The sequence below is a fragment of the Vicugna pacos genome, chromosome 25, assembly GCF_048564905.1.
Source record: "Vicugna pacos chromosome 25, VicPac4, whole genome shotgun sequence".
NCBI classification, from domain to species: Eukaryota; Metazoa; Chordata; class Mammalia; order Artiodactyla; family Camelidae; genus Vicugna; species Vicugna pacos.
This window is the reverse complement of record NC_133011.1, coordinates 13,391,091-13,413,093: the sequence shown is the minus strand read 5'-3', so window position 1 is coordinate 13,413,093 and position 22,003 is coordinate 13,391,091. Positions and strand designations below refer to the sequence as shown.

Here is a 22,003-nt window from a genome sequence, read left to right as displayed (position 1 = left end):
TGTCTCCCTGAAGGCATTGCTTAGAAAGTATGACCAAAGAAATAGAACCCCAATAGAAGTTCCACTAAAAGGATGATACAAATGTTAGATTTGGGGACCACTGAAACAGTTGGAATTCTAGGGGCAAAATACTGGTGAAATTTTTCGTTCATCCTTGGCAAACCCTAAGCAGTATGTGCCAGACAAGACTCCAAGACACCTACTATACAGTGTTTGCTAGGAAGCTGAGAACTGAGCAGAGATTTCAGAAATCACACAATGTTGGAGAGTCATAAGAAGTCAGCTCCAGCCAGAGTGAAACTTTGATGAACAGTGCTGCTATTCAGTTGGGACCAAGAAAATCCACTCCCTAAGATTAAGGGCTGCACACTAGGAATAAGGGAAATGGAACCACAATATCAAATCCTAAAACCAAACTTTGACAGGATCAGTGTGATCCGCTAGTAATTAAACTACTCCAAGAATAAAACTCAACATCCTTTAGGGGAAAGTAATATAACTCAGAGTTGTAAAATGTACCACTAATAATATCTAACACACAATAAAAAATTACTACACAAAGTGGGAAAAAGTAATTAGAATCGAGGGTTTTTTTTTAATCAATAGAAGTAGATGCAGACATAAAATTACTAGGCAGGAATTCAAAATAACTGTGGTTAATGTTGAAAATATGTTTAAATATGCTGAAAGAGATAGAAAAAATGGGAAATGAATAAAATTTGCATTTTTCAAGAAAGAACTGAATCTAAAAAAGAATCAAATAATATTCCAGGACTGCAAAGTCAATATATGATAGTAAGATATCATTCAGGTTTAAAAGTATCATAGACAGAGAGCAGAAAAGGATTAATGAAATCAAAGAGAAAAAAAAATGTGCAAAGAAAAACACAGAGAGCTTTAAAATTACACACCACACACACACACACACAATCACACACAATCACAACTGAATGTAGGAGTGAGATACAACGTACACGAAAGGTCCATCATAAATGTATGTTTAGTTCTAGAAAGAGAAGAGAAAAAGAATGAAACAGAAGCAGTATTTGAAGAAACAAATTCTCAAATTTCCAATGGAGATGAAAGGCATCCATGCACAGGCACAAATAATTCAGCAAACATCAGTCAGGATAAATAAATATGAAATCAAACTACTGAAAAATGAAAATTAAGTAAAACTCTTTAAAGAAGTCAGAGAAGAGTCATATTTTCATCAAAGGAAAAATAATTAGGAGATAATGATGTTCTCAAGAGAAATTTTGGAAACCAGATGGTAATGAAATGGTATCTTTAAAATGCTGAAATAATTAAAAAGTAACCAAAACAACAAAGCTTGAACCTAGATTTCCATATACAGTGAAAAATTATCCTCACAAAATCAAAATAAAGATGCTCTCAGGCAAACAAAAATTGAGAGAATTAGATGTTAGCAGATAGACTTGCACTGTAAGAAATATTTTTTAATATATATATATATTATAGGCCGAATAAAATGTTTCCAGGGGAGAGAATCTATGTGCAAAAAGGAATGGACAATGAGAAAGGGTACGTATATATGGAAAAATATATAAGATTGCTTACTATTTAAAGCAGTAAGACTAATAACCTCCTGTGGGGGCTAAAACTTATGAAGGTAAAATATACAACAATAGTCAAAATGTTGAAGAGAGGGTAAATAGACTTAAACTATTGTAAGTTTATATTTTTAGCTAAGATACAGTAAAAGTACAGATTAATGAAAGTTTTTAATGAAATAAGAATGTATTTAGTAATTTCTAGAGAAATAACTAAAGATATACAGAATTAAAATATAACAAAAAACCTATTATGAGAAATAAAATGGAATAATAAAATAAATGATCGATTCAGAGAGGCAAGAAAGAAGAAATGTAAGAACAAAGAGTAGATGGTTTAAATTTTTTTAAAAAATTAGCAAAAAAAAAAAAATAGCAAGATGGTAGATGAAGTCCCAACTATATCAGTAATTGCACTGAATGTCTATTGACTAAAGGGACAAAGACTACCACACTATTTTAAAAGATGCATCCATATGTCATGTATAGGAAATGCTCTTTAAATATAAATATAGATAGGTTGAAAGGTAACTTATGGAAATAGTATGCCATAAAGACATTATTTAAAAGAAAACCTGTGTGAATATATTAATATCAAAGCACACTTTAAAGCAAAGAGAAATAGAGATATTTCACAATTACAAAATATATGAATCAATAGGAAGATATAACAGTTCTAAATTTCTGTGCACTTGAAAACAGCTTCAAAATTTTTAAATTAAAAGTTGACAAAATTAAAAGGATACAGTCGAAAATCTTATAGATTGTAGCATTATTCTCTCAGTGACTGGCAGAACAGGCAGACAACACAAAAGGAGCAAGGACAAGAATGTTTTGAACAATACCAGTAAGGAATGTGACCTAATTGACATACCTAAATACTGCATCCAATAACTGCAGAATATACACCTTTTTCACCTGAATGTAGAACATGTATCAAAAAAAAAAATCATAGAGCAATTAAGCAAGACTTACACATTTCAAAGCTTGATACAGTGTATATTTTCCTCTCACTGTGGAAATTAATTAGAATTTAAATAACAGAAAAACAACCATCAGAAAATAAAAATTAGGGGACAACAAATATATTAAAAGCAACAATAGAGTCCAGAATGCTATGAAACAATATCTTTACTTCACAATGCTGATAGTGAAAATTAGAATTTTATAATCAATACTTGTTCAAGAATGAGAATAAGATAAAAACATTTTTTTAGAAAAGAAATAGGAACTTCTAAAGGGGGCACATCAAAAGGAAGGAAAATTATCCTGAAGAAAGAATTTATGCAAAAAAATGATGACATGTCCGGAGCCATCTTACTCTGTAAAATTGTACTGCTCGGTACTGGGAACTTTTTCTTGTATTAGTTCCTTGACAATTTCCTCCCTTCTGTTTTCTCTATTCTTTCTTTCTGGAACTCATTCTTTTGATGTTTACCTTCCTAGACAGATTCTCTAATATTATTTACCTTTCTTACTCTCTTTTCTCCCCACATTTCTGCCTTTTGTTCTACTTTCGCAGAGATTTCCTCCACTTTATTTTCCAATTTTCCAAATTTTGTATTTATTTTAAAGATGTCTGCTATTTCACTGTTAATATTCCCTCTCTTTTTTTGTGGATTTTTTTCTTCTTTTTTGAGTACAGAATTCATTCTTATCAAATAAAGGCAATATCTTGCTTTATTTCTCTAAGGATTTTAAACTTTATTCTTCTGTTTGCTGTACTGTTCCACGTTAATTCCTTTATTTGTTCATTAAACATATTATATCTACTATACTATTTAATGATTAAACGTTTTTGCCTGTCTTCCTCTACTAGAATATAAGTTCTATAGGGACTGGAATTTTGATCTGTTTTATTCCCTTCTGTGTGTACAGGACCCATAACACTGCCTTGCACATAGCAGAAACTCATTAAGTGTGCACAGAACGCGGCAATGGAAGTTAGAGCCTGTCTCTTCTGTTTTGCCTGGTGATGCTTGAAAATCTGTTCATATTTAAGAACGAAGCTCTACAACCTAACTAGAATCCCTATGTGGATGGTGGAGGCCTTGTCAAAGGGTAAGATTCACTGTAGGTGATGAGGCCAGATGAATTTGGGGACTCCCAATACCAGTACTTCCTTTTGAACTGGGCATTTCCTCAGAGAAGTATTCTTCAGTCTTCTTTGGTAGTTTAAGCCTGGGCACCAGAATAGGAAAGCTACACAGAAGAGGGGGTTGGGAGCAGTATTAATCATTATGTAGATTTCTGCTTAATCTACATCTTGTTGCTATGCTGCTGCTGCTCTCAGCTAAGCCTGGTGTCCTCAAGACCAGAGTCACTGTCAGCCTCTCCACAAAACACCCGAGGGGTCTTTTGCACAGGTGGATGAGGGGCCACCGCTGTTGGGTTGTGTGAGGCGGGAGAAGTGATATAAGAGGTGTAGCTATATACTTCAACTAGTTCTTGAATTTCAGATCCACCTCATACTATCTATCTTCAGAGGATCTCTTGCCTCCAATTTCCACAGCTTTTCCAAATTTCTGTCCAGAGAAACAGCTTGCTTCTTGGCAAGGAACTCAGTTTTCGTCTTGCTATGATTTGTTAAGTCAGTTATCACTTTCCCTTCTGCTTTATATCCTTTAGAATTTTGTCATCAACTTTCATGTGCTTTCATTACCTCTTTTTTTCCCTTGGTTTTTGCAGGTTGAAATCTCATTTTAGTGGGCTTGTGGTGAAATCAGAGATCAACATGCATGCTTAATATTCCACAAATTTACTGGAATCCTTCCCTGGACTTTAAATCCAAATTTATGGAGAATAGTCAAGTACTACCACAAAACTTTCGTTGGCTAAATCTCAAAGAGAGAAAAGCTGGTAGGATAAATGTGATTTAGAATTAATTAAGGAATCATATATACTGTTAAGCTGCATCAAAACAAAGGAATAGTATGAGGTATGCATAGCTCCTGTCTTATATCACTTCCCTGATCATGCATAAGGAATCCATGGCTCAAAATCAAGTGTAAAAGATAAGATAATCAGTTGCAGAGACATTAGTAACAATTATTATTAGTGAAATTCTATAAATATATTTCAAATATTTATTTAAACAATGCTAAAATACACATGTATATAAATTCCTCAAATACATATGATATATATTATATTCTATAAAATACATAAAAAGGAAAAAATATTTTCCCAGTAAAATAAAAACATTTCAAACACATAAAATTATAACTCAGGTCATTAGGGGATATAACCAAGATTTTGCTCAATATCCTGTGTTAGATGAGAAATGGAGCCATGACTTAAAACAAGGCCTTTTGATTTAACATTTTTCCAGTTATTTTCCTCCAAAATTATCCTTATTATTAAATCAAAATTCTGTATATACTCTGTTGGCAACTACGTTATTTTACTAGATTGTACTTCAAAGCAAATGCTATCTCAGTAACAGGCTTCATTTTATATAGGCTATATGCAGCATGCAGGACAGAAAGTCTGCATCCTAGTCAGATGGGAACAGTATCCTAAAGATATAGTGAAACAAGTCAATGGAAAAAAATATTAAGTAACAGAATAAAGGAAGAAGAAATCTCTGACATTAAGAAAAATGTACCCCTGTCATAAAATGACTATTGAATTTCATATTTGGGCTCTGAGTCCAAGAGAGACAATTACATTCATAAGGAGATTTATCCAGGCCAAAAGTACCCAGAACAGAAGCAGACCAAACCCAGGAGGAAACTCCCAGCTGAGGGGAGCTGGCTAAGTTCAGGAAAAGAAACCAGAGCTCAGGATTCTGACAAGTCCAAAGGGAGGGCTGTGTGGAAAGTACGTGTGGAAAACTTTAGAGAAACCACAGATTGATGAGAGACTCAAAGAAAGAAAAAAAGCCTAAATGGAAGAACTATGCGTTCTCTGAACATAAGGCCATATAAGGAAGTCTACTTTTGATGCCTGCTCCGCAGAATGGAGCATAGAAATTAGTGAAGTGGCAGTATTAAAAATACTTTAGTTCCTTACTTTAATTCTGCAAGCAAGGGTAACCTGAGTATAGAGCTACATATCCTTTACCTTCAAGAATTTCTTTCATTTAGTGTATTGGAGAAAACATTATATTTTTTTTCCTTTCATGCATTGGTAGTCGTCAGTTGTTTGACTTCTGTATCTCTCCACTCCACCTGTTTAGGTGTGTACCTGTTTAGGTAATTGCTAGCCACTTCCTGGAAACTTGCAGACTGCAGAGGGTCACACAGTACAGCGGTAGCCACTATTCCGTTTGCTACTCTAAATTAAGATTGAACACACTCTCCTGTTGCATAGGACACAAGGCTGTCCTATGTAGCAGACCTGCAGCAGACACAGGGAATGGATATAATGGAAGAGACAAAAAATTGATACTAATCGTCAATGTTCTTAAAGATGAAGTTTACAATGAAAAGCAATGTTTACCTAATTCGCACCTTCCCTTCTTAGTTGTACTTGCATAAAGCCAAATCTTCATAATACATTATTTCACTTAAAAAATATTCTGATTACCTCGTTAACTTCACATATTAGTAATTAATTAATAATTTAATACATTATCAATTGATAACCAAACATTAAAGAGAAGATTTATTTACAAAGCCTACCCCCTTTCAACATTTTTTGGCTTTCACTATTTTATTTTCTCCATTGTTTATCTTTAAATAATAAATTTAGTAGCATAACATTTGTAAATATTATCCATTGTGCTTGTCTCCCAAATACTTTTATTGCTTCCTTCCCGTTCTCTCTCTGATTCAGTGTTATTCATTGCCTCTGGGATATTCACTTCATAAGAAAAAATACAAAAGAATATGGAGAGAACAAAAAAGACATATTCTTGGATTCCAGTTTTTCATGACCAAGACAACTAGAGCTTTTTAACTGGCAAAAGCTGTGTGTTTTGGCAATCTGAGTTGGAAATATTAAAAGAAACAGAAGATAAATGTTATACAGAAATAGAATAGAAATTGTCAGACACCCGTGCCCCTCTCAGGGTAAGCAAACAGGTTCAACACTGACAAGAAAGATGCACCACCCTTAAACCAGGGGCCACAAACTCCCAGAGCACGGACAAAACTTGTTTTGTCTGAAAGTCCAGTTGACAGAAGAAGGAAAAGGAGAAGGAGAAAGAAGGAGGAGATGAGGAAGAGGAGAAGCAGCAGACAAAGAAGGAAAAAATCGCATATCACAGGTTGCACCACACACTGTAATCTCATTTGCACTGACATAGCAGGGCTGACACCTGTAGCCTTTTACGTTTGACACCACCAACATCAACTTCCCATGTTTCAACAATTTGAGACAGTATCTCTTCACTGTACTTCATGTTAGAGGTATTAACCTCAGACAATTCTCTCTACCTCACCTTTCCCTTTCAACTTCCTAACATGCTGTCAGCTGAAAATTTTACAGTCAGAGTTGAAAATTATACATTCTGCTGCCTGATATTGTCTTCTGTGTTATGTCCATAAGTTAAATCTATAGGTTGAAAATCAAATAATTATTTGATTAAGGCTGTAAACAGACTTTAGTACACAGTGTGCAAAGTTTAGTTCCTTTGCTATAGATCCAATAGGAGGATTCTCAAGCAGATCAAAGAAGAGTGATCCTAACATCCGGGTGACATGGATTTTTCCATACTTCATTGTTTTTGCACTATTTTACTTTGATTTGCTTAACATCTGGAACATAAATTTCCTATACATTTGTATTTTTCTTAGTGTCTAATTTCTTATTGTTATACTTGTATGTTTTTTGTTGTTTGGGGAATAACTTACCTTTGTCACCATGTTGGTCATGTTAAAGAGCTCTTTTATCAATTAATCAATTGCTTAGAATCTACTTTTTAAATTTTTTTCTATTGAGGTAAGGAACACATAACAGACCATGTTCTTAACAAAACTTTGTGTATTGTACAGTATTGTTATTCTGTACATCAATAGAACTTTTTCATCCTGCATGACAGAAACACTATACTCATTGAATAGTTTATCATTTACTCCTCCCTCTGGCCCCTGGCAACCAACATTTTACTTTCAGTTTCAGTGAGCTGACTACTTCAGATACTTCATGTAAGTGGATTCATGCAGCATGTGTCTTTCTGTGATTGGCTTATTTTAGTTAGCATAATGTCCTCAAGATTCATTCATGTTGCATATGACAGTATTTCCTTTTTTTAAGGCAGAATAGTATTTCATTGTATGTACATAGCAAATTTCCTTTATCCATTCATCCATCAGTGGACATTCAGGTTGTTTCCATTTCTTGGTTATTATGAATAATGCTACAATGAACGTGGAAATGCAAATGCATACCTCCTAAAAGCCTGTTTTCAATTCTCTGGATAAGTACACAGAAGTGGAATTGTTGGATCACATAGTAGTTCTATTTTTAGTTTTTTTGAAGAACCTGCATACTGTTTTGGAGAGTGGCTGCACCATTTTACATTCCTACCATCAGCGCACAGGGATACAATTTCTCCACATCCTCACCAACACTTGTTATTTTCTGACTTTTTGATATTGACCATCTTAACAGGTGTGAGGTGGTATCTCATTGTGGTTTAGATTTGCATTTCCTTGATGATTAGTGATATTGAGAACCTTTTCATGAACCTGTTAACTAGCTGTACGTCTTCTTTGGAGAAAACTCTATTCAAATCCTTTGCCCATTTTTTAATCAGGTCATTTGTGGGGGGTTTTGCTATTAAGTTCCTTATATATTTTTTTTGGATATTAACCCTTTATGAGATGTATAGCTTGCAAACATTTTCTCTCATCCTTTAGGTTGCCTTTTCATTGTTAATTATTTCCTTTACTGCACAGAATTTTTTTATTTTGATGTAGTCCCATTTGTCTATTTTTCCTTTTGTTGCCTGTGCTTTTGATGTTATATCCAAGAAATCATCGTTGAGACCATATTATAAAGATTCTCCCCTCTTTCCTTTTAGGAATTTTAGAGTTTTAGATTTTATATTTAGGTTTTTAGTTCATTTTGAGTTTACCTGTGTGTACAGTGTGAGGTAAAGGTCCATTTCATCATTTTTGGATATGGCTATCAAGTTTTCCTAACACCATTTGTTGAAGAGACTTGTCTTTTCCCTGCTGTGTAGTCCTGGCACTTTTGTTGAAGCTCATTTGACCATATGTATATGAATTTATTATTGAGTTTTCTATTTTGTTCCATTGATCTCTATGTCTGGCTGTCTATGCCAGCACGATACCCTTGATTACTGAAGATTTGTAGTATGTTTTGAAGTCAGGAAGTGTGAGGTCTCTGGCTTTGTTCTTCTTTCTCGTGATTGTTTTGGCTATTCAGAATCCTTTATGGCTCCAAATGTATTTTAGGATTTTTTTTTCTATTTCTAAAAGAAAATGTCACTGGTATTTTGGTAGGGATTTTCATTAAGTCAGTGGGTTGCTTTGGGAAAGTTGGGCATTTTTAACAATATTGTCTTCTAATACATGAACACAGATGTCTTTTCATATATTTGTGCCTTCAATTTTGACAATGTTTTGTAGTTTTCAGTGTATGTCTTTCACCTCATTGGTTAAATTTATTCCTAAGTATTTCATTCTTTTTGATGTTATTGTAAATGGGATTTCTTTCCTGAATTTCATTTTTACATTCACAGTGTTTTAGATACACAACTGATTTTTATATTTTGGTTAGTATCCTGAAAATCTGTGAAATGTGTTTATTAGTTCTACCATTTTGTGTGTGTGTGCAATATTTAGTTCATGTCCTCTAATATCCAAAGATGATTTTATCTCTCCTTTGTATTATCTGACTGCCTTCCATTTCTTTTTCTTGTCTAAATGCTTTAACTCCTAGTACTATGCTGAATAGAAGAGGCAAGAGTGGACATCCTTGCCTTGTTCTTGATCTTAGAGAAAATATTTCAGTTTTCCACCACTGAGTGTGATGTTAAATGTGAGCTTTTCATATATGGCTTTGATTACATTGAGGTAATATTCTTTTATTCTTAGTTTTTTTGTGTTTTTATTATAAAAGGGTGTTAAATTTTGTTAAATGTTTTTTTATCTATTGAGACAATCATGTGATTTTAATCCTTTGTTCTGTTAATGTGGTGTACAACATTGACAGATTGTTGAACCACCGCTGCATACCGGGGAGAAATCCTACTTGGTCATGGTGTATGATCCTTTTAATGTGTTGTTGAATTCTGTTTTCTAGTTGTTTGCTGAGGATTTTTGTAGCTACATCCATCAGAGAGATTGGCTTGTAGTTTTCTTTTCTTGGTGCCTTTTTGTCTGGCTCTAGTACCAGGGTAATTTTCTCACCATTCCATTTGGAGATTGTCTTTTGGATTCCCTCTGCCCCACACTATGTAGCTCTTGGCTACTCCATCTCACTCCTATACTCAGCTGTGTTCTCAGAACATCTCCTGAGGCCTTATTTTGGGTCATGAAAGATTTAAAGCACAAAACATCTAAGGTCGCAGGTAATGAAGCTAGTTTCAGAACCCCAGGCTTCTGAATTTCACAGAAAAGCCTTACTACCTCAGGTAGGTTGTCAGTCATCTGTGATTCAGCTGAAGCTCCTACAAAACAAACAAACAAAAAAGGTGGAAAAAAGCTTATCTAATTACCATTTACCAATTTACAACAATCAGAATGGCAAGCAGCCCCTAAAATGGCCCCACATGCTCCTTGCTTCCTGCTATTCATGTTTTCTGTAATTCCCTCCCTTTGCGTGTGGGCTGGACATAGTGAATAAATTCTATCGAATATAGTATGGCAACAGTGATGGTATGTCAATATTAAAATTAGGCTACAAAAAAAAAATCCCAGAATCTCTAACTTCTGTCCACTTTCTCTGTTTCTCTCGGCCCTTTGTCTCGTGTAAGCACGCTGCTGTGTTATGAACTTTCCTATGGAGAGGCCCATATGGCAAAGAATTGAGAAAGGCCTCTGGCCAACAGCCAGTGAGGAATTGAAACCCTCAGTCCAACAGCCCAAGAAAGACTAAATCTAGGGCTCTTGGCACGCAAACTGCATGACTGAGCTTGGAAGCAGATCCTCATCCAGCTAAGCCTTGAGATGAAAATGCAGACCCAGCTGACACCTTGATTACAGCCTGTGCAAGACCCTGAATCAGAGGCAACTACGTAAGCTGCACCAGAATTCCTGACCCACAGAAGATGTGAGATAATAGATATTTACTATTTGGAGCATCTCAGTTTTGGGCCAATTTGTCACATAGCTAGCCATAGATATCAAATACCCTTAGTAAGGACATAATTGTGAAGACATTTTGAGACTGTACAGTAATATTTTGAAACAAAGTACAGCACAGATAAATAACCTTTAGGGGCCTCTTCCCTCTTACTCTACAATGAATCCTAAAAAGAAATTATTTATAGATTTAAAAATATAAAAATTATCAGGATTAAAATTTTAAACAAAATATGTGTTCTAAAGATCTATCTACTAATTTACTGAACTTCTTCCTTTGTGTTTCAGTATTCTAATACAATGTGATGGCTTGGTATATGTTCTATCAAGTATAAAAAAGCATAAACTAAACACAGGAAATCCTCTTGGAAATAAAATAAAGTAACATAAGCGCCCTTTAATATAGTTCAAGATTAAATCTTTGTAGACTATAATTTAAGAATATTAAATTTAACACTCAGAAAAAGGGATAAAAATTGCTCAGGAAGAAACTGAGTTATTTGTCATCCTTCAGAAAAGAGATTTGTACTCCTTTAGTGCTTATGAGAAATGTTTGAGATAAGTATTTAAGTTCCTATTCAGAAGTCATTTGATAATTCACTTTTAGTTTAAAACTAAGAAAACATTAAAGAAATTATCTTATATAATAAATATTAAAATGTAACCTGATTTTGCCTCTCATAGGATTTAGTAAACAAGCAATCAAACTCCACAACATAAAGAAAAACTTGGTCTCCAGTAAAACCATATCTATATAATTACACTACAACATGGTATCCTTAGCTTATCAAATTTTGCTTCCAAGTTTTTATAATTGAAGAAAAGAATGACTGCTCATGTTACTAAATGTGACATCCAAGCAGATGATTTGATTTATAAACGGTATTTATCCCAAGGTCAACATAGAGGGGTAGAGTGAGTTAATCTTTGCCACAACCTCACAGAGTGAAAGAACTCTCTCCCCACGTATATCTCTAGCCTGTGTAGACTCTAACAATGTGGGATAGGTTCTAAAATCTCTTAAAGTATAGTTTATATAATACAAAGCATACAGGGACAGTAAACTAGAGGACCTGAGCCTTCCTCTCAGGCAAAACCCTTTTTCTCCATAAAATGTCTCACCGACCACCCCCAGAAGGCTGTGCTGACCTTCATCCTAATGACCAAAACTTCCTGGATCAGAGTTGGATATTTGACCCAAATAAGGACAATCAGCTTTGCTATGAGGGATTTTAAACTGTGGTATCATACATGTGATCATCAAACAGTGCTGGGCACTGGGGCTTGATGAATTATAGAGAAAGTGTCTGAGTCAGCAACAAGCAACACAGATTGGCAGAGAAAACTGATGAGCAGCAAACAGAATGAGGTGGAGATGGAGGTCCTTCTGCCAATCCCCAACCCACTGGTGGATTGTATATGTTTATGCCCTTCCTGTGGTCTCTTAAGGATGCAGTACATTCTTACATAACAGGAAACATATGGCCATACAGGTACATCCTTCCATTGTCACCAATAGGTATTCTCCTCACCTTGGCAAAAAGTTCCCATTCACTAGTCATGCTGATGATCAGTTTTCACTCTTCTTCCTTAGAATCTGTATTTCCAGATGACTCCCAAGTCTCCAGAGTACTGAGAAGTGGGGCTTCTTGTCTTCTTATTGACTGATATGTTTTCACAGTGCTATCTCTAGCTTCAACCTGTAAGGCTTGGGATACACAGCCAGTCCTTTGTTAGTTCTCTTTTGGGTAGCAGACTGTTCTAATGCATAACACTGGTAGGGTTCAAACCCTCTCTGCCCACAGACTAGAAAGGATTCCCAGTTGTAACAGTGAGTAAGAGATTGGGAAGGATGTGTAGAAAGAGAAAGGTCAAAGGGCCTGAGATAAAGACTGAATCCAGAAGTCAGGAGCCATGTTGGAATCTAGAAGCAATCAGCCCCTCCACCTTCCACTGGAGCAAGACCTGGGAGCCACAGGCTGCACAGCCTCATTGAAGGAGCAAAGTGTATGGTCTTCACTGATGGGCCCTTAGTTATTCCTGCTTCCCCATTCTATTCTCAACATGGCCACTGTGATCTTTCAGATCATGTTATTCCTCTGCCTAAGCCATCCTGCACCTTCCCATCTCACATAAAATGAATCCAAAGTCCCCCAGTACCTTCTCTGACCTCCCCTTCAACTACTCTCCCCCTCTTGTAGCTATACTTGCCAGCTCACTGTTCTAGGCACACTCTCCTGGGGCCTTTGCACAAGCTGACACTCTGTCTGGAAGTCTTTCTCACCATATCTTAGTAGGGTTCTCTTCTTCACTATCCTCAGGTCATTATTCAAATGTCACATTCTCATTGATGACTTCCTGGTCAACCTGTCTAAACTTTCAGACTCCACCCCACCCTCAAACACACATAATTTCCATCTCCACTCCATGCCTTATTTTTCTCCTTAGGCTATATCCCTTAGCTGCTTATTTCGTATTTTTTATGTTGTTTATTTTTGTCTCTCCTATTAGAATGTACATCTCATGAGAGCAACAATTTTTGCCCATTTTATTTGCTATGTATATACCCAGCTCCTAGAGGCAGGACCAGGTACATGATTTATGGGGCTCAGTGTAAAATGAAAACGCAGGGCCCCATAATCAAAAATTATTAAGAATCTCGTGATAATTATAGCCGAGCATAAAACTAAGTGCAGGGCTTTGAGTGTGAATGCAGAGGTTGCAGACTCATGAAGGTGGCGCTGTCTAGAACTTCCCTTAGAAAGTAGCCAACTCATTGATCTTCCGGCAGGCAAGACTCTGTTCCACCTGCTTATAACATGTCCTGTGAGGACAGTCTCCAAGGTGTCCATATCCCAAGACACTCCTGAGCCCCTGTGACAGAATTTGAACCACTGAACATCTAGCGATGTGGCAGTAAAATAGAGAGCTTCCTACAAAAACTCCTCACATTTTTAGAATTAAGAAAAATCATCTTACAAATTCTTCCCAATGTAAAACTAATAGGTTCAGAAAGTAAGCCTCCCTTACATTACAGCAGGTAACAAAAGTGGTCTCAGAAGAAATAACTGCTGCAAGAAATCTAACTTTCTTCATAGGGTTTTAAAATTCTGTAACTGAACAAAAGTACCTTTACAGAAATTAAATATTTTTTCCAATTAAGAACAAAAAGAAAATGTCTACATAAAGTGAATAATAATTTATTGTACATTTCGTAATATAATATGATGTAAAAAGACCCATCCTTTGTACAAGAACAGTGTTTTGTGTCTTTTTTCCCCACGTAACAGGAATAATATTTCTGAGCCAGGTCTTCCTGTTAGGCGCAGCACCAAATACATTCCAATATTTTAATTCCAGGATATTATAAAATCCTCATTTTAAAAAGTAAATTGTACTTACCTGGCAGGCAAGACACTGTGATCACGAAAGTGGTTTTCCCAGGGCGAGGCTTATCCGCTGCACTCTGGACGTGCGACCCCTGCAGTTTCCCCAAAAGTGGGAAACTGGACTACCTAGTTTGTGGTAGTAGGGGACTGTGTTTATGCTCTCTCCTGGAAAAAAAGTAAATTGTAGCAAAGAGAGTAACACAAATTTAATGTTTTAAGCCTTACATACGGCAGGTCCCAAAATATTTACTTATTTAATCTTGGACAGTTTACCTCACAGTAGTGTTTGGAAATTTACGTTTGTCATTAATCACATTCACTTTGAATCATTCTGATTTTCTTTGTTGCTTTATCTGAGACCTTTTCAAGTCTGTTTTCTTATTAAAAACTTCCCTTCATCAGCCATTTGTAGTATGAACCTCTATTGCCAATACACATGGAATAATATCCCCCCCAAGAAGTTAGAAGCACAAACTTAATTCTCAAATAAAAACCCTAGATCAATACATTGTGTAGGCTGACAATGTCACCTGTGCACCAATGCATAGTTTTTAAGCATCTTTAATTTATGCTGTAGGTGATCCCTCATCAGACCCCTTGAACCATTTCTACAAGACATATAAAAAAAGATCAAACCCACAAGTAAGTTTAATATTTTTCATACATTTTAAGAGTATCTTATATATTAAGAATTTGGGAGTGGGTATGGATATAGCTTAGTGGTAGAGCGCATGCTTAGCATACACAAGGTCCTGAATCTCATCCCTAGTACCTCCGTTAAAAAAAAATTTTTTTTAAAGAATTTGATTTGTCCGTCATATAACACTTATTAACATTTCACCTAACACTAGTGTTCCCTAAAACAGTAAAGGCAATGTTGGCCTAGAGTAAACCTTAAACCAACAGCACAGCACAACGTACAATGAATAGGATTTAGAATTAAACAGCAGACCTTTGTACTAGGATGGATGCTTTCACTTGGTTTCTTAGAATATTGTGAACCTTAAAACCCAGAAAACAGCAGTGCCTAGCTTCACCTGGTGGGGACAAGGATAGTTGCTTAAGAAATATTAGCTTCTTTCTTTTTCATCCCCACCGCACAGCGTCCTCTTTGTGGACTGCATCAATTAGGACTCTTGGTGGCAAGTGAAAAAAATTACAACCAGCTCATTTAGGCAAAAAGGGAATTTATTGGCTCACATAAAATAACAAGACTGGATTCAGGGCCCAGAAAATATAATTAGGAGTTGGTTTCTCTCCATCTCTTTACTCTGCCTTCTGTCATATTGGCTTCAGCATCAAGCGTCACATGGTAGCAAGAGGTTGCCTGAAGCTCCAGCCCCAACATTCCCTCAGGCTTCAGGCCGAACAGAAGAGTCAATATCTCTTTCTTGGAAACTGCCAAGTAAGTTGTACTTCGGCTGTGATTGGGGTACATGCTTAAGTCTTGACCAATTACTGTGCCTAAAGAAATGGATACAATTGATAGGTCCAAGGTCCTGGGTTCAGTTTTATGTGCTGTATGCATGCATGTGTGCGTGTGTGCATGCGTGCGTACATAGGGAGTGTGTGAGGGGAGAAGCTAATTCCCCAATTGGAATTCAGTTTATCATTCCCAGAAAAAAGGTGAGTGTATACTGAACAGTAAAAACAGTCGATGTCTACTGTATGTCCCCTCTTACCAATCCAGTCATGCAAGCTTCAAGTACATTAAAAACAATGACGTCCCTAAAGTATTCGGTTTTGTTGCCCCAGAATCTGCAAGAGATCTCACCCTGTCGATCAGTTAGTTGTTTAAAAATCTCTACTTTTCTACTTATGGTTCCCACCCTTTAGACTCAGTTTCATTTTGCTTTCTTGACATGCCCCAACACTCTCCTCCACCAAATCTTCACTCCAGTCTTCAATGTTATGTCTTCTTTCAGAGCTCACAAATCATCCTGGATATCCCAGCACAGATCACACTGGTCCATATTAATTGCCTGGCTAGTTGCACTTCTCTCCCCTATACTGTGTTTGATTCACTCTGCATCTTCATTGTCTAGCAGAAGTGCCATCAAATAATCACTTACCAGAGATTTGTTAAATGAATAAATGAATGAATCAAATCGTGGGTGAATGGATACATAGGTATCACAGAAGAGACCTCCAAAAGGTAACCCTCTTGGATTATGTTGTAGACAATTAACTTCAGTTACAATGTTAGATATTATTAATAAAGGTACAAATTTCAGTTGGTTTTAAGTTCCAACCAGGTCATTTCTCTCGGAATCTAATTATCTATATTGGCCTTACAGAGCTGGAATGAGTCTGTCTCTGTCACTTTGTCTCTATCACTAACATACACACACATGTGCGTGCACGTGCATACATCCACACACAAACATTTCTACCCATATGTAAAACTACATTTCCCTAAGAGCATGGTTAATTCAAAAGTGATATAATGCAGCTTTTAATTTTGATTTTTTTTTAATATAATCTCAAATGGTGAGCTCCTCTGAGAAGGCTGTGGCCACATTTCTACTACAGCAAAATCTCTAGATACAGCAGTTTTTCTGACAATTTATTTGACTACAAAGTATCTGGCTGGCTTCAGAGAGAGAAAAAATCATCCAGAGTTTTCAACAGAAGAAACTTCTAAAGGTAGATGAAGCCAACGCATTTCAAGGAAAAAAAAAAAAAGTAGATTAGCCAACGGTGAAATCTCTGCAGTCCCAGGGAGATTTCTCCTCCCTTGAATTTTGCTGAAGCGGGGTTTCCATCAATTATTCCCATGAAAGTTTAAAAGTGCTGTGAGTATATAATTCTCACTCTTAAAGGTGAAAATTCTTTTTTAAGTACCATTTTTAAAACCTATTTTTAAAAAAATACATAAGCCATGCATGAGTGCAATTTCATCGTTAAAGAATTGCAAAACTGTACATAAGGATACAGAATTTTCAAAACACTGTTTAGTCAATTTCTTTCCTTCCACATTGGCAGCTGCTTCTAATTGTATCTTTCCAGACATTTAAAAAATTACCATATATTATTCTTCAGGAAGTCTCCCCAGTTTCCTTTCAGTGAATTTCCTCTCCTTCACTATTGATCATTTTGGTCAGAGACCACTGCCTAGTGTCTGCCTCCACCATGGAATCCAAGCCTTCCTACAAGCCTCTTCTAACAGCCAGAGACAGCTGAGACACCAGCTCAGTCAGCGAGATGCATGCTCCTAGGACTCTGAACAGTGAGTGAAACAAGGAATCAAGGAATTTTGAGGGTCAGAATCCTCACAGTAGCAGCAACAGAGGTGATGACAGCAGTGGCAGCTGTGGCAACACACAAGCCAGGCTGTTCCTGCAGGAGTGTGTTGCAATGTTTCCTGCTTCCTGATTTCCTTCGAGTTTCCTTGTTTCCTGGTGTTTCCAATGTCTTCTTCCTGCTCCCCCTGATTCTGTGAGCTGGTATCCTTCCAAAAGCATGTAGACTAGAATTCTGTAAATTCCTCTGTGCTTGTTATTAAAATTGTAGACCAACTTTTTGGGGGGTTATTTTCTAATACATATTTTTCCATCTTTTTAATTTATATTTTTCAGTATTTCCAAATGTATCCTTTATAAATATTCAGTTACGTGGTGTTGAATTTTTAAAACAATAGCATTAAATCATTTTAACAGAAATTCTTTTAATCCTCTTCTTTATTTCTCTTGCTTTAAAAAATATCCAAATTTTTTATTGAATTATAATTTATATCAATTGATATAATTATAATGAACATACAATACTATATTAGTTTCAGGTATACAACATAGTGATTTAATATTTCTATACATTATATAATAATCTCCATGGTAACTCTAGTTATCATCTGTCACCATGTAAGGTATTACAATACCATTGACTATATTCCCTATGCTGTACATTACTTGACCATGACTTATTCATGTTATAACTGCCAAGTCTGTCCTTCTTAATCCCCTTTACCTATTTCACCTGTCCCTGCAAACCTCCTTCCTCTGATAACTAACAGCTTGTTCTCTGTATCTATAGTTCCGTTTCTCTTATTTTGTCTTGTTTGTTTGCTTCTTTTTTCTTTTAGATTCCACATATAGTTGAAATCGTATGCTACTTGGCTTTCTCTGTTGGACTTACTTCATTTAGCTTAACACCCTCTAGATCCATCCATGTTGTTGCAAGTGGCAAGATTTCATTCTTTTTTTATAGCTGGGTAATTTTCCACTGTGTACATAAGCCACATCTTCTTTATCCATTTTATTGATGGACACTTAGGTTGCCTACATAGCTTGGCTATAGTAAATAATGCTTCAATGAGCGTAGGGATATATATATTTTTTTAATTAGTGTTTTTGTTTTATTTGGATAAATACCCAGAAGTAGAATTGCTGAATTTGTATGGTAGTTCTATTTTTTAATCTGTTGAGGAAATTTCATACTGTTATTCATAGTGGCTACATCAATTTACAGTCCAAACAGTGCGGGGGGGGGGGGGCTCCCTTTTCTCCGTATCCTTGCCAACACTTGTTATTTCTTGTCCTTTTGATAATAGCCATTCTGACAGATGTGAGGTAGTATCTAGTCATTTTGATTTGTATTTCCCTGATGATTAGTGATGTTGAGCATCTTTTCACATGCCTGTCGGCCATCTGTATGTCTTCTTTGTAGAAAATGTCTATTCAGGTCCTCTGTCCAATTTTTAATTGTGTTGTCTGTTTTTTGATACTGAGTTACATCAGTTCCTTATGTATTTTGGGTATCAACCCTTTACTGGATATACTGTTTGCAAATATCTTTTCTTATCAGTAGGTTGACTTTTATTTTTATTGATGGTTTCCTGCTCTGTGCTAAAGGTTTTTAGTTTGATGTAGTCCCATTTGTTTATTTTTGCTTGTGTTGCCCTTTCCTGAGGAGGCATATCCAAAACAATAATGCTGAGAACAAGGTTAAAGAGCTTACTGCCTATGTTTTCTTCTAGGAGTTTTACAGTTTCAGGCATTACATTAAAGCCTTTAATCCACTTTGAGTTTATTTTTGTATATGGTATAAGAAAGTGGTACAGTTTCATTGTTTTGTGTATAGCTGTCCTGTCTTCCCAGCACCATTTATTAAAGAGACTGTTTTTTCTGCATTGTATATTCTTTCCTCTTTTGTTGTAGATTAAGTGACCATAGAGGCATGGATTTATTTCTGGACTAATAGTTATTACTTTTAAAAGTCAGTGTATCAACATGACAAAGATCATTTATGAAAAACCTGCAACTAACACTACAGACTCAATGGTGAAAAAAGGAAAGATTTCCCCCTAAGATCAAGGCCAAAACAGAGATGCTTGCTTTCACCACTGCTATTCAATCTTGTCCTTAAAGTTTTCACTGAAGAAATCAGACAAAAAAAAAAAAAAAAGAAGCAAAAGACATTCAAACTGTTAAAAAAAGAAAAGTAGAACTATCTCTATCTACAGATGTACAGATGGCATGATACTACAAATAGAAAACCCCAAAGAATCCACAAGAAAGGTACTAGAGCTAGTAAATAAGTTTAGCAAAGTTACTGAGTATAAGATCAACACACACACAAAAAAAGTAGTATTTTTATACACCAGCAATGAACAATTCAAAAAGGAAACTAAGAATGCAATTCCGTTTACCGTAGCATCTAAAAGAATAAAATACCTAGGAATAAATTTAGCCAAGGTGGTGAAATTTCATAACTTACTACAAAATTATAATAATCAAAACAGTGTGATACTGGCATACAGACAAATCAAAACCAATGGAATAGAATTGAGAGTCTCAAAATCAATCCATACATCTATGGCCAATTGTTTTTTGACAAGGGTTCCAAGCCCATTCAATTAGGAATCAATTCAATTTAATCCAACAAATAGTGCTGGGACAACAATCTATGTACAAGAACTAAAGACGTAAAGCTCTTGGAAGAACAGGATAAATCTTCATGATCTTGGATTTGACAGTGGATTCTTAGATAAACCTGCTGATTTGAACTCTGTCATTGGTTTATTTTTTTTTCTTGGAAGGTAATTGCTCTTTTGTTTTTCATGACTTTGATGTTCTTTAGGTTAATCATGGATACAGATTTTTTTTTAAAGGATGATCTCTTACTCTTACCAGAGCCATTAGCTCTTTGAAGAAAAAAAAATTGTTAAAGCTGAGAATCCTTTTTTTTTTTTAATTACTGTTCATCTTAAACATTTTACTTAAACTAAAATATATAAGTTATATAATTTGGTAAGTTTTTGATGTAGTATATGGCTTTTCCTTTAAGATGAGTCTGTTAGTCAGATTTTCATGTGATCATTTTATCATGAACCACATGCATAATGGACTATCCACAATTTCCAATTTCAATGTCTTTATAGTGGGTGTTAGAAATTAAAGACATTGTTTGGAAGTGTTTGTGTTTACCATGTTCCAGGTTTTTATGGCTTTTAACCCCAAGTTTACAGTTCTTGTGCCAAAACTTAATGTCACTTCTTATTTTTTAAAGTCGCATGTCTTTATAGAGTTTACCTAAAACATTCAACCTAGTTTTTCTTGACATACTTCTTTGTTTTATATTGATATTTTCTTGGTTTTTATAATTAACATAACACATAGGGAGAAAACACAACTGACTTTTTGAGAACAGAATTCAACTGTTGGGAGCTATAGGGCACTGATGTACCACACAGTCACTTCCTAGCTGTATTTATCACACTATGAGAATCATTAAGAGGGAATAATGTAAGCACATTAATTTGCAGAGTCAGTCAAGAGAACCGGTTCAGTTAAGAGGACTTCTCTGTTTCTCTTATTCAGAACTCACTGTGCTGCTTGCTATAACCTGGGCAATCATGTCTTTTTCAATACTAGACATTTTCTGTTTTATATTTCCAAAGATACTTCTTCCCTCTCTATTCTCACAATCACGGAATCTTAGATGTATGTTGTGTATTTCCATTGTATCCTCCGTTTCACTTCACTGCTTTTTCACGTGGTCAGCCTCTTTCCTTTCTTAGGTTGCATTTTGGGGCCTTTTTTCCTGAGATCTGTCTCCCCATCTTCTCATTCTCACTTCAGGAGTATCTAGCTATCAGTTAAGCAGTCTACTGAGTTTTCTGTTTTAATGTTATATTTTTTTCTTCCAAATGTTCTACTTCATTCTTTTTCAAGTCAGTCCAGTGTTTCTTGTAGTATTCTACTTTTCTTAAGATGATATTTCTATTCCTTCTCTCTTTAACTATTTGAAGTTTTTAAAAATATCTTTGAAATTATTTAGTTTTGTCCTCTTCTTGAGGTGCTAATTTAAATTTTTGTTACATCTGTTTACTCTTTCTCATTCTGATTGTTTCCCTAAGTAATTAAGGTAAGGGTTTCTGGAACCAAGACTGCCAGGGTTCTTAACCTGGCCACAGAATACTACACAATTATTATAGTTCAGTGTAAAATTTGTCCCTCAACTTCACTTTCTTTTCCCTCCAAAAGGAAAGGAGATATAGCTGGTTATATGGCTATCCATAAAAAGGAAAAGGCAAATTTATCAGTTAAATAGAATATGAACCTGAAAATATTTTTAGATTTTCACGTTTTGCCTTTATTACTTAAAATGTAAGATGACTAAAAGATTTTATCTCTAAGCCCTTTCAGTAGCCTTTAAAAATATTTATGTCTGTATGCACGATGTATGTCCACAACAGGACAGACAGAAAGCTCTTGGAGGGACAATTAATATTTTTCCTAATCCTTTTCTCATAGAACTCCCTTTTTCAGCCAGAAGTTTTACTTCAGGATTTGAGTTCCAGCTCTTCATCCCACCTAGCTGC

At 35.5% G+C, this 22,003-nt stretch overlaps 1 non-coding gene across 1 annotated transcript; it reads left to right on the top strand.

The window, feature by feature from the left end:
- Positions 1-14,186: 14,186 nt before the first annotated feature.
- LOC116285641 (U1 spliceosomal RNA) lies at positions 14,187-14,349 on the top strand. The gene has a single exon (XR_004195332.2). It is a non-coding gene; the product is annotated as a U1 spliceosomal RNA (small nuclear RNA).
- The last annotated feature ends 7,654 nt before the right edge of the window (positions 14,350-22,003 follow it).